The 14,819-nt window shown below is 45.2% G+C and overlaps 1 pseudogene; it reads right to left on the reverse strand.

Moving 5' to 3' along the window:
* Nucleotides 1-7,489: 7,489 nt before the first annotated feature.
* Nucleotides 7,490-9,597, reverse strand: LOC119237578 (importin subunit alpha-1-like; annotated as a pseudogene).
* Between the last annotated feature and the right edge of the window lie 5,222 nt (nucleotides 9,598-14,819).

A 14,819-nucleotide genomic window follows, 5' to 3' on the forward strand; every position in this document is an offset into this window, starting at 1 on the left:
ACCTGCCCAAGGCTTCCAGGGTTTCAATGAAAAGGTTTAAGGTGTGGGGGAAGAACTGCCATCTGCCCAAGTGACCTTGTGAGCTAGAGCTCTCCTGGGAGACCAGAAGTTTCCTCTCTGGAGGCGTGACCTATGTCCCAGGCAAGCTGGGTGCTAAGAACTTGGTCCCTGCACAGGGCTGTAAGGCTGGCAGGAGGCCACATTCCAGCCCCTCTTCCCTCTTAGCTTTCGACAGGATGCAGGACATTTATTGGGCCCCATTCCCTGCAGCAGAGAAAGAGCACCAAGTGGACCAAGCCACCTGAAGAGCACCCCCAAAGAAAGAAGGAAAACAATGGAAAGGAGCTGACTTCTAAGAACCAGAAGAATGGCAGCCCCCACAGTGCCTGCTCACCTGACCCTGGGTCTCAGCTTCTGCACACCCTAAATGGTTTCCACACTGCAGCATCAAGTCCAAGGTTGATAAATGCTAACATCTCAGAGACTAGCAGACCCACCAGTGTCCCACCAAGACCTGCAGGGAGGTGGACAAGAGCTCATGTGGCTGTGATGATTCAGCATAACCAGCAATTTGCATAATAGTAAATGATCACTGTTATCATTGGGGGAGGGGAGGTGAACATGAACCACCCCGCCTGGATATATCATACCGCCTCAGCCCTCCCCTGATAATTCAATAATTCTTACTACCACAAAAACAGCTCCCATTGACTGAGCACTTAATGCATGGGGGTGTCTGACCTACATGACCCTTCAGTGACCAGAAGGGACTGTCACCCTGCACAGCCTACCACAACAGACTCCGGTCTCCCTACCACTGGGGTTAGGGGACCTGCCCAAGTTGCTGGCATGCAGTGGAGCTGGAACCTGAACCCAGATCCGGCTGACTCCAAATCTGTGCTTTTAAACATCATGCTATGAAAATAACCACATGGAACCACCTTGCCCGGGAAGAGCGTGGCAACAGAGCGGCTGGAAGTGCTCATGGAAGCAGGGCAAGACCAGCTTTGGTTTCGCAAGAGAAGATAGGGCTGGAGGGAGTTAGGGCTTGTCTATTGGCCTCAGATCTTGGCCTGCTCTCCTCACTGACTCTGGTTCGACAGCCGTAATGACCCCTGCAGACTACATGTCTCTGTCCTGTGAGACCAGAGGAAGACACAGCCGACAAGGTGCTGCTGTATTTTGAAGAAGCCAAGACATTTGCCCTGCGTCAGAAATGTGGGTTCCCCTGGAGTCAGTACACTTCCAGGCAGCAGGCTCTGTGGGGCAGAGAGGCACTCTTGCGGACAACTCCTGTCTGTGGGTGCTTGTAAGGTCCATGCAGGAGGCCAGAATGTAAAAACCCACCAGGAAGCCCACCTGGGAACAGGAATGTGGAAGCCTGCCTAGAGAATTCAGACAATGAACCTCCTCCTGCCCTACAAATCTTTTCTCAGACAAAGAAACTCCACTCCCACCCGCCTCCCCCCCCCATAGGAGGGGGGAGTCTCCCACCTGACCTCTCCTCACCCTATAAAAGCCTGCCTCCCCCTAACAATGTGCGCGGCTGCACTGACCCCCACCTTGGGTCCATGAGGTCCGCCCGGGGCGCAATAAATTTTCTCTTACTTTGAAAAATTTAGCCTGGCTCTCTTTTTCTTTACCATGCCGAACCTTTCAGTGCTACCCCCCAGAAGTGAGAGAGGTGCCAGGGCCATTTCAGAGCTATAGTTAGCTCTTCCTAACGCGACAGCCATTGGCATCACCTTGAAGATGGAGGTGCAGGTTCAAGGGGCCCTTGGTCCCACAAAAGGACATGAAACATGCCCTGGTCTAGCAGATCTGACTCTTTGGAAATTCCTTAATATCTGCTTTCCCATCTTTCAAGTGGCAGGTGCTGCACACCATAGCAGAAGTTAGAGGGGTCTTGCTCGTAATCACGTGGCTTCCTCAGGAGGTCACCTAGGGACAGTTCCAGAAAGTGCACAGCTTCCCACCTGACAGTGTCCTCCCACCACAGCTGCAAGTTCAACTGCAGGTGCCAGGCAGAACCCATGTACCTGAGTTAACAGTCCAACAGAAGCCTCAACCAATGAGGGTGGTGGAGAGAGACCCCAGTTTCCTCACCCCTAATGAGATGACTAAGGTAGCTCCACTGTTGGCAGCCTGCTGCCCTGAAGGGAGCCGGAGTTCTCAGAGTACCTGTTTACTCTGCACACAGAGTTCCAGGAGGTTAGAAGTTCTGCCAACAGAACTTCTTCCCAGAATTGACTTCTATTCTGAGGACATGCTGGCTTGTGGGCATGATCCCTACTAACTAGAAAAAGTTGTTCCAGCAGTAACTTATTAATCTGTACATGCATAAACACAACTGTGCACTATTTTCTTGTCCCTTTGTTCATATCTTTAATAAAAGCTTGGGCTGGGAGAGTGAACAGCAGAGCTGCGCTCAATGGCTCTCCCCAGCCTCCCCCTGCTGCAAATTCATTTAGACTCCCAGTCTTTGCTCATAGCCAAGAACTTCTCATCAGCTGTCTGCAGCTCTCCACCGTTCTTTCAAAGCATCCCCATTGGGGTGTAGCCTGGGTGCTCACCATGCAACCTGCACAATCACATGCCTTCAACAGTCCTTCACTTTTCTGTCTCACCACAGCATCACCATGCCTGCTCAGATCACGTCCCAATCAACCAACCTGAGACTTTGTCTCAGGTTCTGCTTCAGAGAAAATCCAACCTAAGACACCTCCTATATGTTTTAGGGAAAATTGCATGAGGATGCATGGCAGGCTCTTGGCACAGTGAACAGTTTAATAACATTTAATATCTGGGCCTTCCTGGGGGTGCAAGGGGTTAAAACGCAGCCTATGAAGCTATCCATAGCCTCTGCAGCAAGAGTTCAATCCCCAGCCAGGGAGCTACCCACATGGCGCAGCAGACCTCTCCTGTCTCGCCTGCTGCTCTCCTCAGCAGTGTATTTCAGTCAATCCACCTGTTCGGTTCCCCACTCTGTCTCTGGTGAATCCTCTCACTCCCCACATCTCTGGCCCATACCCCAGCTCTTGTATGCATAAATAAATAAATCTTTAAAAAAAATAACATTTAATATCTCTTGTGAGATAGAATTCACCCTTGGGGATGAAGTTTCAGTTGTGAATTTACTTTGTACTTTTTAAGGCTCTACATTCCCCGTGTTAGAAGACCCAATTTAACCTGGGATAAAACTTGGCTATGGATGATCACTAAATGTATGATCTTCATAAGCAGCAGTGAGAAAGATTATGTTCTGAGCTCAATTTTTCTATCAAAATACCCCGATGGCCCATAGTAGAGGTTACATGAAGCAGGGCAGGTCTTTGACAACATTATGCCATTGGCACTCTCTTCCCTTGATCCTTCAGGCTCCTGACACCTTTCTGTGCCCAAAGAGAGACCATCCCCATAGAGAAGAGCCCCTGCACTCCCTAAATCTTAACAAATTTATACTAAGTTGTGACTGTCCTACTATATTAGGGACCTCAAATTGAGGAGCAGAGTGAGGATATACCTTGATGGTCTAGGAATAGGTAGAAGCAGGTCGTTCCATCCCACACAAACACTTCACCAGGCTTCACACTTCTTTTGAATATCCTCTTTCAGCTGAAACTTTCATATGCTTTTTAAATTCTACCCCATAATATATCTATATCTAGGGCCACATACCTGCCAACATGCTGAATATGAGTCACATTTTCTGACCTCCAATATGAAATCCCTTGATTGTGTTTAATCTGTTGACTTTTGTGTCTAATTCCACAGGCTGCTTTGTGTGTTTCTCAGAAAAGAAATCAGAACATAAGTGACAGAATATTTGAAACAGTAAGTTAAAGAGGTTTGCCTCCTCCACCCACAGTACCCTCTCCTATTTAGAGCAGAGCCTCAAACTTTAGTATAGGTGAGCATCAGGGGGAAGGAAAATGCTTTTTTAAATTCAGTTCCTTAGTCCCACTCCAGGAGGCAGATTTTAGATTTTGAGATGCTTTTTTGAGCTGGGATGCTGGTCACTCCAATAAAGGTCATCTTTAGATTCTCACTTTGTTCCTTTAAATCACTGTTTCTCAAAGAGAGGTGTCCCTAGAACACCCCTCTGCCCACCTCTGACCTAAGCTCCCAGAGATGTTTGAGCAGATCAGAGGAAGCTGCTGCTTTGCCTGTCAAAGGCAAACAAGCAGCCTGAAAAATCTGATGTTTCACAAAGACCCATATACCTTAAGGACTGAAAGCCCACAAATGAACCAGTTAGTTCATTTCTATTCTACTCTATTACATGAATGATTTTTTTACATCCACGATTATTTATAGATGTTCCATAACTATGAGCCATAGCGCACATCCCCTGAAAAGAACACTGATTACATAAATAGCGACAGAAGAAACACACGGACTGCCCCTTTGAGGTGTTTGGCATGGACATGGCAGGTGTATGCTGCACAGACAGAAATCCTTAGGAGCTTCCTGACATCACAAGGGAATGTCTCCGCCACCTTCTGAGACTTGGTTAATTCTGCTTAGAAGCAGTCTGTCTGCACCCAGCTTGGGCTTCTTGTTTGATACACCATCATTTCCATTTGGGTTCAAGATTAAGGAAAATAAACATAAGTATCAAAATAGCCAAGATAAAAGACATTCCAAAAGACTCACTAAACATGTGCCTAGATGTAGGGACTACCTTTTAGCATGACCCAGCCCAGCACTCCCACCAAAAGGGGGCTCCATCAGCTCCCAACAACTGACTAAGCCAAAGCTTGCTTCTTTCACAATGGATCAAGAGGGAGACTTTAGGGGACAGGAGCCCCCTGTTCTGGAAGCTTGTTTTAGACAAAGTTGCAAACTTAACCAATAGGAAGGAGAGGGCTTGAAGTCAGAAAGCTCTGAAATTCCAGAAGAAGAAAGATATCCAATATCTCCCTGTCCTCATCAACCAATTCTGTCACAAATATGAGGGGAACCAGAGACACAGGCATGGAGGATAACCTCTCATTAAGTCTGGTTGGTCCCATGGGAGGTACTGGTTCAGGAAGGGGTCATCCTTACCATTTGAAAATGTGGGCCCATCACTATTTTTCCACTTTGTCTCTCTTCTGTCCTGTCAGAAGACTATCCAGGAGCAACAAGCCAACATGTTTCCACCAGCACCCTTCCTCTCTCTCTTGATGTCCCCAATCCCATCATTTCTTCTCAGGTCCTGGCTCTACCTGGAGAGGCTTTGCTGAAGGAAGTTCTGATTCTGTATATTCAAAAACCTTTCCCTTTGGGTTACTCAACTCCCTTTACAGCAGAGCTCAGATGAGGTACATCTTACTTTAGGTTCTGTCAGAAGCAGATCTCAAGAATTTGAGTGCAGAAGATTTTACTTGGGAAGTGACCCAGGAAACATTGTTACAGGAATGGAAAGGTGGGACAGCAGAAGGTTCATTATCAAGTTTGTTAGCCCCGGGGCCACTGGGGTTCAATGGCACCCACAGGGTGCTCTGGGACTAGTGGAGAACCAACAATTGGAAGAACACCAGTACTTGTTATTTGAAGCCTATTATCAAGGTCTGTTAATCCCCTGTGGCTTTGGACCTGGCCATGGTTAGGAAAAATGTCTTCTATTGCCAGAATGAGTCCTCAGGTGACAAAAAGCAGGTGCAGGCACCTACCAGTTTGGTGGTGATAAGGACAGGGTGGCCAGGGCAAGGATGGTAGTAAGGTAAAGGGAATGTGGGAATGAGCAAAGATTCAGTTCTTAAGCTAATTGAATTCTCTGTCTCTTTACTGCCTTATCAAAGACTACCTCCTACCAGTAGTGAGACTAAGGGAAGAAAGGAAGGAAGTGAAGGGGAGAAATCCCACACCGGTCAATGCATTTCTAAGACAGCATTTCTCAAGATGGAGAAGGAAAGAATACTCTCCAGGGGAAGATATCTTGTATGAAAACACTGTAATATGGTTTTACCAGGTGAGGAGTGTACTGCTTTTTTAAGAATACAAGCATAGAAAAATTTTCAAGGAAAACTTGCAGTTTGCCATACACAGAAAAATAGAACAGTGATCCCCAACCTAGTGAATCTTTTGTAATAGACTCTTGGGACAGGTGGCAGATCCATAGAAGTTTGGTGGTTACCAAGGAGCCAGCACGGGTTTTAAAAGGTTAGGCAGCACTGTCAGCATGAGTGAAGCCAAGAGATTAGACACTATGTGATCGGGGACCTGGAGAAGTGGATGAGAGCCACCTTGTGATTTAAAAGATGAGGCACTTAAAATAGAGTGTGTAGGGCAACCCAGCCTCCCTTAAGTAAACAGGTCTGGCACCTTCCAAATTCCACCCTGGAGGGAACCTCAACCCTATACCCTGGAGTGTCACCCCCCTCTTAGAGTGCTTTTACTCTGAGCATTGCCACTGATCCCAGGAGTGCTCAGTTCCTTGGATGTATTACTTTGAGCCCCCCCCCAAAGGCAGATTCTGAGATAAGTGCTTGTGTGAGATAGTGCTTCTATGAAAGTGCTGCTTGTAGAGTGATCTCATGCAGCAGGAACAAGGCAGTAAGAAATGGAGGAAATGACAAACAGCACTGTGAATGACTTGTCTCAATCCTGATGGGGGACCCATATATGTTCTGCCCCAGATGAGAATTTGATCTGTCCCTCAGAGGCATGATCTCCCCCTACATTTCTGGGGTGAGTATACATGAAAGTCCAACGTGGTCTTCCAAGATAGAAAAGCAGAGAGAAGCTGTGGGACTCACTTACAGCAGGCATGGTGGTTTGCCATACACAGATCTCCTTTAGCAGAACCTGCTGCAGACCTTCTCCTGCTGCTGGTTTTGTTACAGCATGCACCCCAAGGTCACCATTCTCCTGGTTGCCCCAGGCAACCCAAGCACCACAGGCGCACTGGAACCAGGCCATTCCTGCCCAGTGCAGGAATCCTCTAAAGAGCAATCTCTGCTCGGGCACTCCCCATTGGCCTGGCCAAGGCTGTCTCAGAAGAACACTGTGATATGAGGCACTCCCTGCCTACATTTGCTCTCCCACCCCTTTATCCTTTACAGGAGCTTCCCCTAATAAACCTCTTGCTCATCTACTGCTGCTTTAGTAACAGCCTCTAGGAGTATCTGAAGTGATGCAATGCTTTCCTGACACCATTGGTTGGTGGAACTGTCCACCTCCATGGTGCTGAAATCAGAAGGCAGCCAAGGAGATGGGATATAAGGACAAACTATATCTCCTTGATTGGGAAAGCATTAAATGGTGCAGCATATTTCGTTGGTTATCCTTAGCCAAGGGAAGGAGTTGATACCTTCAAAGGACATCTTTGAATGCCTTGGGAGGAAATAAGAAGATTGCCATGAGACCACACAAAGAGTAGTTTCCATAGGCACTAGAAACACAAATGCTGCTAAAATCTGCAAAGTCACCCTTAGTTATTCACAGCTCCAGAAGGAGCAGTGTGGCTTCTGCCCCTCCTGCTTTCTAGCCTCCTCCAAATGCCTTATGTCAGCAAAACCTGACAGGAACACATTAGGCAAGATTAACTAGCAATGCAGCTCCACATTTTCAGTCTTCATAGGATCAACTGCAAAGGTGCATATTGGAGAAAATATGAACTAGACTGAGGACCCACAAATATTCCTGGGATGGGGAGCAACATAGCCTTTAGAATCATTAGATGAGACCATCTCATGTGGGGGTCAGATGTCTTTGCTCTACAGAGGTGGTGAGATTGAGAGGAAGAGCACTAATCCTGGATTCTATCAATAAGAATTAAGTCCCAACCCCTGCAAGAGACCAGCTGTGTGATGATGGCAAGTAACATAACTTCTCTGAGCTTCAGCAATCTCATCTGTAAAGCAGAGGTAGGATTATACCAGATATTTTCAAGCAATACTCCAAGGAACCCCAGGTACCAGAGACCTTCAGGGGCTGCAGAGTAGTTTGGTAGGAGGTGAGTCCATCTGAGCAATCCTACCTTTATCAGATTCCTATCTTAAGGCTTTCTGGAATTTTCTATGAAGCTTAAGTGTTTTAAGTTTTTTGAAGTAAAGAAAATGGTTGATTTTAATCTTTATTTATGGGGCACTGCAAGATATGAAGTTCCACCTAAAAATAAGAAGTCCTTTGAGAGGAACAGCTTCATAAAATATTATATTTTGGAACTGTTCAAGCATGGTTTCATTGTTTTAAAAGCACTACCTAATAACAAATCACATTTTAAAAAACTTTTTAGTAGAAAAACAGTAAGACAAACTTATACCAAACACAGTACAAAACAAACAACTTTATGTCTCAGCTGAACAATTTAAAAGTTAAAGATCCCAGGGGTGCCATCCTGAACTTGGAATGTGTAGACTTCAGCAATAGTTTCTGGCACAAAATTTGTTCTTCCTTCTCTACAGAGAAATACTTCTCAATGAAGCTTAGCCAAGTTTCATACACATTCATTTCCATGGTTTATAGAGCTGCATTTTGTCTAAACTTCCACATTCTTCAATCATTATACTATTTCTCAGAATCCTGGGAGACATTTGAAATGCCACCCAGAATAACCATAGTTTTCTTCTGAATATAGTTTCGGAGTTAGTGAGGGTGGAAGAGATAATGAATGCTTTTGCATCTACTGCAACCTGAGTATGTGCACCTGTCCCAGTGATATTTCCTATGGCTCTTAGTGCGAGAGTCACAATTGGAAATTCATTAGCTCCTAGGAGCTTACTGAGTTGGGGCACAACTCCTATTTTCATAGCCATTCATTTGGACAATCAGTAAAGTAGAAAATGGCCCAGCAGGATTATTGTGATAAAGAAGATGAACAAAGTAGGAAGAATTAGCTCTATAGTATCTAAAAGAGGTGCAGGATTTTTGTCATGACAAAAGTAAGAGGGTGGCCAGGTAAGATTATGCAAGAAACCACATCCTAAAGATGACATATCAGGAAATGCAAGATGAGCCAACAGCAGATCAACTGCACCGTGCTTGATAATCAAGGCTTAGAAAACCAAACCATCACCTGCAATGTACCCTAAAGCCCATAAGGCCTGTTCACTTATGTGAACTTGTTCACTTATGGAGAGATGCCAAAAGAGAAATGAATCCTGGTACAGTACATCCATTTACCATAGCCTTAGTCTGTTCTGATATCCCGAAAGCGGTATTAGTGAGCATCCATGCAGATTCAAACTAAATGGGATTTCTACCCAAGGAGGACACAAATTTTGGGATTAAACCAACCTAGATTATATTGTCTATGAAGGGAGATGGGCTCTTTTCCCCTATAAAGTTGTTTCCTGGCAGTTTGAGCACCCACAAGAAATGAGAGCTTCGAGCTGGCTTTCCAAATTGTTACAATTTATGTCTTTGACAATGTCACCAACAGCGAATTTTCAGCATCCTGGTTCTTTGGGTTTTCCTGCAGTAGAGAAGTAGCATCACAGGAAACAATCTTCCATTTCTCCTTTCCAGTATCTGGTCATCCTATGTTTTCCTCAGCTCCACATTAACTGCTATTCAGTGGCGCTTCCTTTCTGTACTGACCTCCCCTTTGTTCTTGAGTGTGTTAAGGTGGTAAGCAGCTGGTGAGTTAGCATACGGGTTGGTGTGCATGGCTATGAGACTAGGGGATAAGCTGCAAAGCCAGGTCAGCCTTCCAAGGGGAGCAGCAAGGACCGAGCACCCTGAAAAGATGCTCCACAGTTCAGCCCACATGTGGTGTCAAAAGTTTGACAATTTTATACCCAAATTATTTTTTTTAAGATTTTTATTTATTTATTTATACAAGAACCAGGGTATAGGCCAGATGCCTGGGAGGGTGAGAGGATTCACCAGAGACAGAGCAGGGAACAGAATAGGCAGAGTGACTAAGTACACTGCTGAGGGGAGTAGCGGGTGAGACAGCAGAAGTCTGTCATGCATGTTGGACCCTTGCCTGCCGGCTGGGATTGAACCAGCGCTGCAGAGGCTGCGGACAGTTTCACAGTGCTGCGCTCAACGGCCTGCGCCACCAGGGGAGGCCCTATACCCAAATTATTTTTAAGATCCTTTCTATTCTTGTCTTTCATAAGTCTATGGAATTGAAGCAAAATTTGGGTCCTGCCACATATAAATGTGAGGCATTGGGAAGCACCCTAACATCTCTCATTCTTCTCATTTGTAAAATGAGGCCATCATTAAATAAACACTTGTAATATGTGAGGTAGTTTGCACAAATCCCTATTCCACACCATCCCTCCAAGAGAGATGCCATCATTATCCCCATTTTATAATGAGGAAGCTGAGGTTCAGAGAAGCTGAGCAGCACACTCTATTACTCAGCCAGCAAATGGCTCAAACTCCATCAGACTCTAATATCTATGTTTTTTTCAACTCTTCTATTTTAGAGAAGTATGAAATGATGAATACAAAAAAATGCTTTACAAACATACAAATCATGATGGAAGTGAGCAGAAGGAATTATATTGTTTTAGTCAGATTTGCAGAGCAAACCTCACTCCCTACCATGGTATAATAGGTTTAAAATTTCTCTTGATAGAATTTACAATCTTTGCCCATCATATGTTCTAGATTGGGTTCATGCACAACTTCTGCTATGCCTTCTCCTACACTGCAGCCTTGGCCACTTTCCTTGTGCAAGAGTGATCAAGGATGTTTGGCTCTGGAGCTACAGGGCCTGGTTTTCAATTGGCTCCTTCATGTATGAGCCTTGTGGTCTGGAGTAAGTTACTTATCTTCTTTGCCTCAGTTTGCTTATGTGGCAAGCAGTGATGCAATGAGTTTAGTTAGCTATATGGTTTGAGGGAGCAATCCTCCAGTACAAGACTTTCCTCACTTCTGAAATCAACTGCAAGTTGGGGAAATCCCAAAACCACCCTCAGGTAAAATGATTTACTGGAAGGACCCACAGGATTCACTAAAAACTTTTCATACTCTTAGTTTATTAAAGGAAAAAATACAGCCAAAGGAAGAGACTCATGGGGCAGGGCTTGGGAGAGACCCAAATACAGAGCTTCTGGCTATCCTCTGCCCTGAGACCCAGAAGGCATTACCTCCTCCCAGCCACAGTGTGACAATAAGAACAGAGGATTGCCAGTCAGAGATGGTCACCAAGACTTTTGTGCCCAGAGTATTTACTAGGACTTGATCACACACTGCCCAGGTGGCTGGCCTTTGGTCCCCAGCTCTCCAGGTCAACTGATACCTTTGTTCTCTAGCTACTCTGCAAATCAGAACTGATAGTGTGACCCCAAATCCCCATCATAAATCACAGCATTAAACTTGCTGTGGTCAAAAATCCCCAGGCAAACAAAGACGCTCCTATAGGCGTGACATGCCAGGGGCCTAGAGATCCGCTTCCAGGAGCAAGGACAAAGGCCAGACCACTCTCTGGGTAAAATTAACTCTTGGCTATCCAGGGGACAATGACAGCTTCTATTTCATGGGACACTGTAAGAATTAAATGAGATGACACAAGTAGGGAAGGAGGTAATAACAGTGCAGTAAACATCTAATGCAAACGGACTTTCTAAAACCCAAATATTATCCAGCCCCTAGTGACTTGGCTAAGATATGTGGACTGTAAATGTAGGTACTAACAACAGTCCCTGCATATAGTACCTGCTCATTGCTTTCTACTAAAAGAGAAATAAAATGTAGTGAAACATGAAAACATCCCTAAAGGTGATCAAGGCCTCTGATGTATCCCTTTGGCAACATTTTACCCTAACTTAAATTTTCACAAGAAAATGACTGGAGCATACATGATAAAACTGATTTTTGTAGAAAATGTATTCTGTTAGGTTTTTATCATAAGTATTATGTATTTTGACATAAGTGAAACTTTTTTTTTAAAGATTTGTTTATTTATTGATACAAGCACTGGGTACAGTCAGAAGAGTGGGAGGGTGAGAGAATTCACCAGAGCGGGGAACAGAACAGGCAGACTGACAAAGCACACTGCTGAGGGGAGCAGCGGGCAGCAGGAGAGTTCTGTTGCACCATGTGGGACCTTCCCCCGGTGGCCGGGATGCAGCCGGGATCGAACCGGCACTGCAGAGGCTGCGGGCAGCTTCGCAACCCAGCGCTCAACTGCTGCACCACTAGGGAGGCCTGACATGAGTGAAAATTAAACATTGCCATGACACACTTGAGCAGAGGCTGCTGTGGATGCAGGGAGAGAGGGAACTAGAGCAGTTTCAAGGGTTTGCCACAGGCTCTCGGCCTTTTGTGTATATTGACAAGTCCTTGCTGGACATTTAATTCTGAATTTCCTGAAATTTACTACCTGGAGAATTTTACAGAACTTCTACCAATTTTTACACAATTTGATTTATTGCTTAATGAGCCTACCAACTAAGTGTTTACATTACTGTTTTTCCCTCTCTAGCACCTCCACCCTTAAAACACATCCTCTTCTGCTTGTGTCAAAAGAGAAGAGTTATAGCTGAAACCAGACCCCCTGGAGAAGCACATCAGGATTAAAAATGCCAAGAAAGAGAAGCTCACAAGAGCCCACCCACATCACAAGCAGAGAGAGGAAAAAAAGCCATTCCAGAGCCAGTCTTTCCACATGCACCCTGCCCTACCATTAGTCCTTCTGGAACCCGGTGGGAAGAGGATGGGTGGACACAGAGGGCATCTCCTCACGGGACCATAGCCTCTGCTTCCCAACCCCCAAATCCAAAGGGCTCTGATAAACACAAAGACGTATTTGTAACTCGCTTAGTTACAAACCTTGCCCTGGACTGATGAGAGGCTATTTTTAGTCTGTGCTACTCAGTGTGAATATTCAAAGCTTTGGCTGCAGTAATATTCATGTGTATGATTACAGTGTGCCTCCCCAGGCTTCACTGGGGGTGTCAAATTGTAAGATATATATGCTGGGTTACCTTCCTAAAAATCCCCAAACTTCTGAATTCAGAAATAAATCAAGGTTTTTGGATAAGGGATTACAGACTTCTATTGCATGAAATCCAAAGAGGCAGGTAGGTGTTTCCTTCACTTTAAGGATAATAGAACAGATTTACAGATGTTAAGTAACTTGCCTGAGGTCACACAATATAACCAGCAAAATATTAGACACTTCAATAGAATGACTATGCTCTCTTCCAACAGACAAGACTCTGGATGACATAGTCAGGGGGGATGATAGCTAAAGGTAGCCTGAAAATTATGAAGAGATGTTTTGCCGCTGGCAAAGTTATGCTAAGATTTCCAACCAGTTCTCAGAGAGACCTTCCATCTCCAATTTCAAGGAAACTGTGCCCTCTGACTCCAAAGAGATACATTTCTTCTCATTCCTTAAAAGCAAAGGAAATTGATAAAGAAGTTGCCTGGCAAAGAAAAACCCCACTAGACTGAAATCAAAACAAATCATTTTTTGCATATTAATCAGGCTCCTGATTGAAACTGTGCTAGCTGCTTCGAGAGAGGAATATTAAAAGTAAAGTGCTGCTAATTTAAGCACAACTAATTTTAAAAGATTTACCTAGAAACAGCCACATGGGAGAATCACTTAAGCTCCATCAACCACCCGCTTCATTTGAAGGGATATGCCTGGGTTGGGAGGCCCGATGTCATGACATTTGCTTTGTCCCTGTAGGGAAAGAAGAAGTCAGCCATCCCCTATTATCTGAAAGGGCCCTGGTTTTCATGAATCCTGCCCAAGTAAGACGGGGCCAGGGAAGACCCTAACATGGGGCCAAAATGACATCTAGAAGCTGCCACAAAGCTTGAGCCCCATCCCCATATTTCTGGAAGAATACCCCTTCCAAGAAAGCAGTCGCACAGAAGCAGTAGCTGGACTCAATAGTCAACCTCACCTGAAGCAGGGATTGTTGGAGCTCTCTCCAAATCCCCTCCGGTCCCTTTACTGGTTCTAGGTGCTCTTTCTGAGTTTCTCAATGTCATGTACCCATAATTCTCTTGGAAGGTTGTGTTGGGACTACTGGTACAGCTTTCTGAGGCACTGGAAGTATTTCCTTTGAGCTAAACCAATGCAAGAGACTGGAAGCTTGGCTCCCTCGTCTCCGGCACAAGCATATTTGAGGTTCCAGAGCTCATCTGTGGCATCAGGTCAAGGCTGTGACCTTGCCTGAAACTTCTACTTTCTGAGCTGCATTTCCTTCTTTGTCAACTGTTTCCCCTACTTCTCCACTGACTTCTCTTGAAAGCCCATCTTTAAAATAATTTCCTCTTCTGCGTTCTCTCTCCTGAAACCACTGTAGCCAAAGTTTTGATCTCTCCACATAGAAGATACATGTTAGACTTTGGGGTGTATAATGAACCTCAAGCAAATCTGTAACAGAGGCTAAATGGAAGTTTGATCTCAAATCCTAAAAGTCCAAAAGAGTAGGGGAAAGTATCTAAAGTTTTCTCTGAGACTTGCTTTTGTAGACACAACAGAGCCTGGAGACTTGCTGATTAACCTTGAGTTGAGTTCCAAGGCCAGCTGGAGTTAGGAGACCCAAATCCAGAGGAGAGGAGCTGCACAGAGGAATCCAAAGCCCAAGAGAAATGCAAAGCCTCAGTTATCTGAAGAAAAGCCTCTTCATGCTCCTTCAAGTATGAACTGCCCTGGGGCCTCCCTGGTGGTACAGGGATTAAAGACAACACTATCAAGCTATCACCAGCCACTGCAGCATGAGTTTGATCCCTGGCCAGGAGCTAACCCACACAGCACAGCAGACCTCTCCTGCCTCGCCCGCTGCTCCCCTCTCTGCCTGTTCTGCTCCTGATTCTGTCTCTGGTGAATCTTCTCACACCCCCACCTCTGGCCTCTAGCCCAGGTCTTGCATGCATAAATAAATAAATCTTTAAAAAAAATTTAAATC

The sequence above is a fragment of the Talpa occidentalis genome, unplaced genomic scaffold, assembly GCF_014898055.3.
Source record: "Talpa occidentalis isolate TD23 unplaced genomic scaffold, MPIMG_talOcc4v2.1 talOcc4.10, whole genome shotgun sequence".
NCBI classification, from domain to species: Eukaryota; Metazoa; Chordata; class Mammalia; order Eulipotyphla; family Talpidae; genus Talpa; species Talpa occidentalis.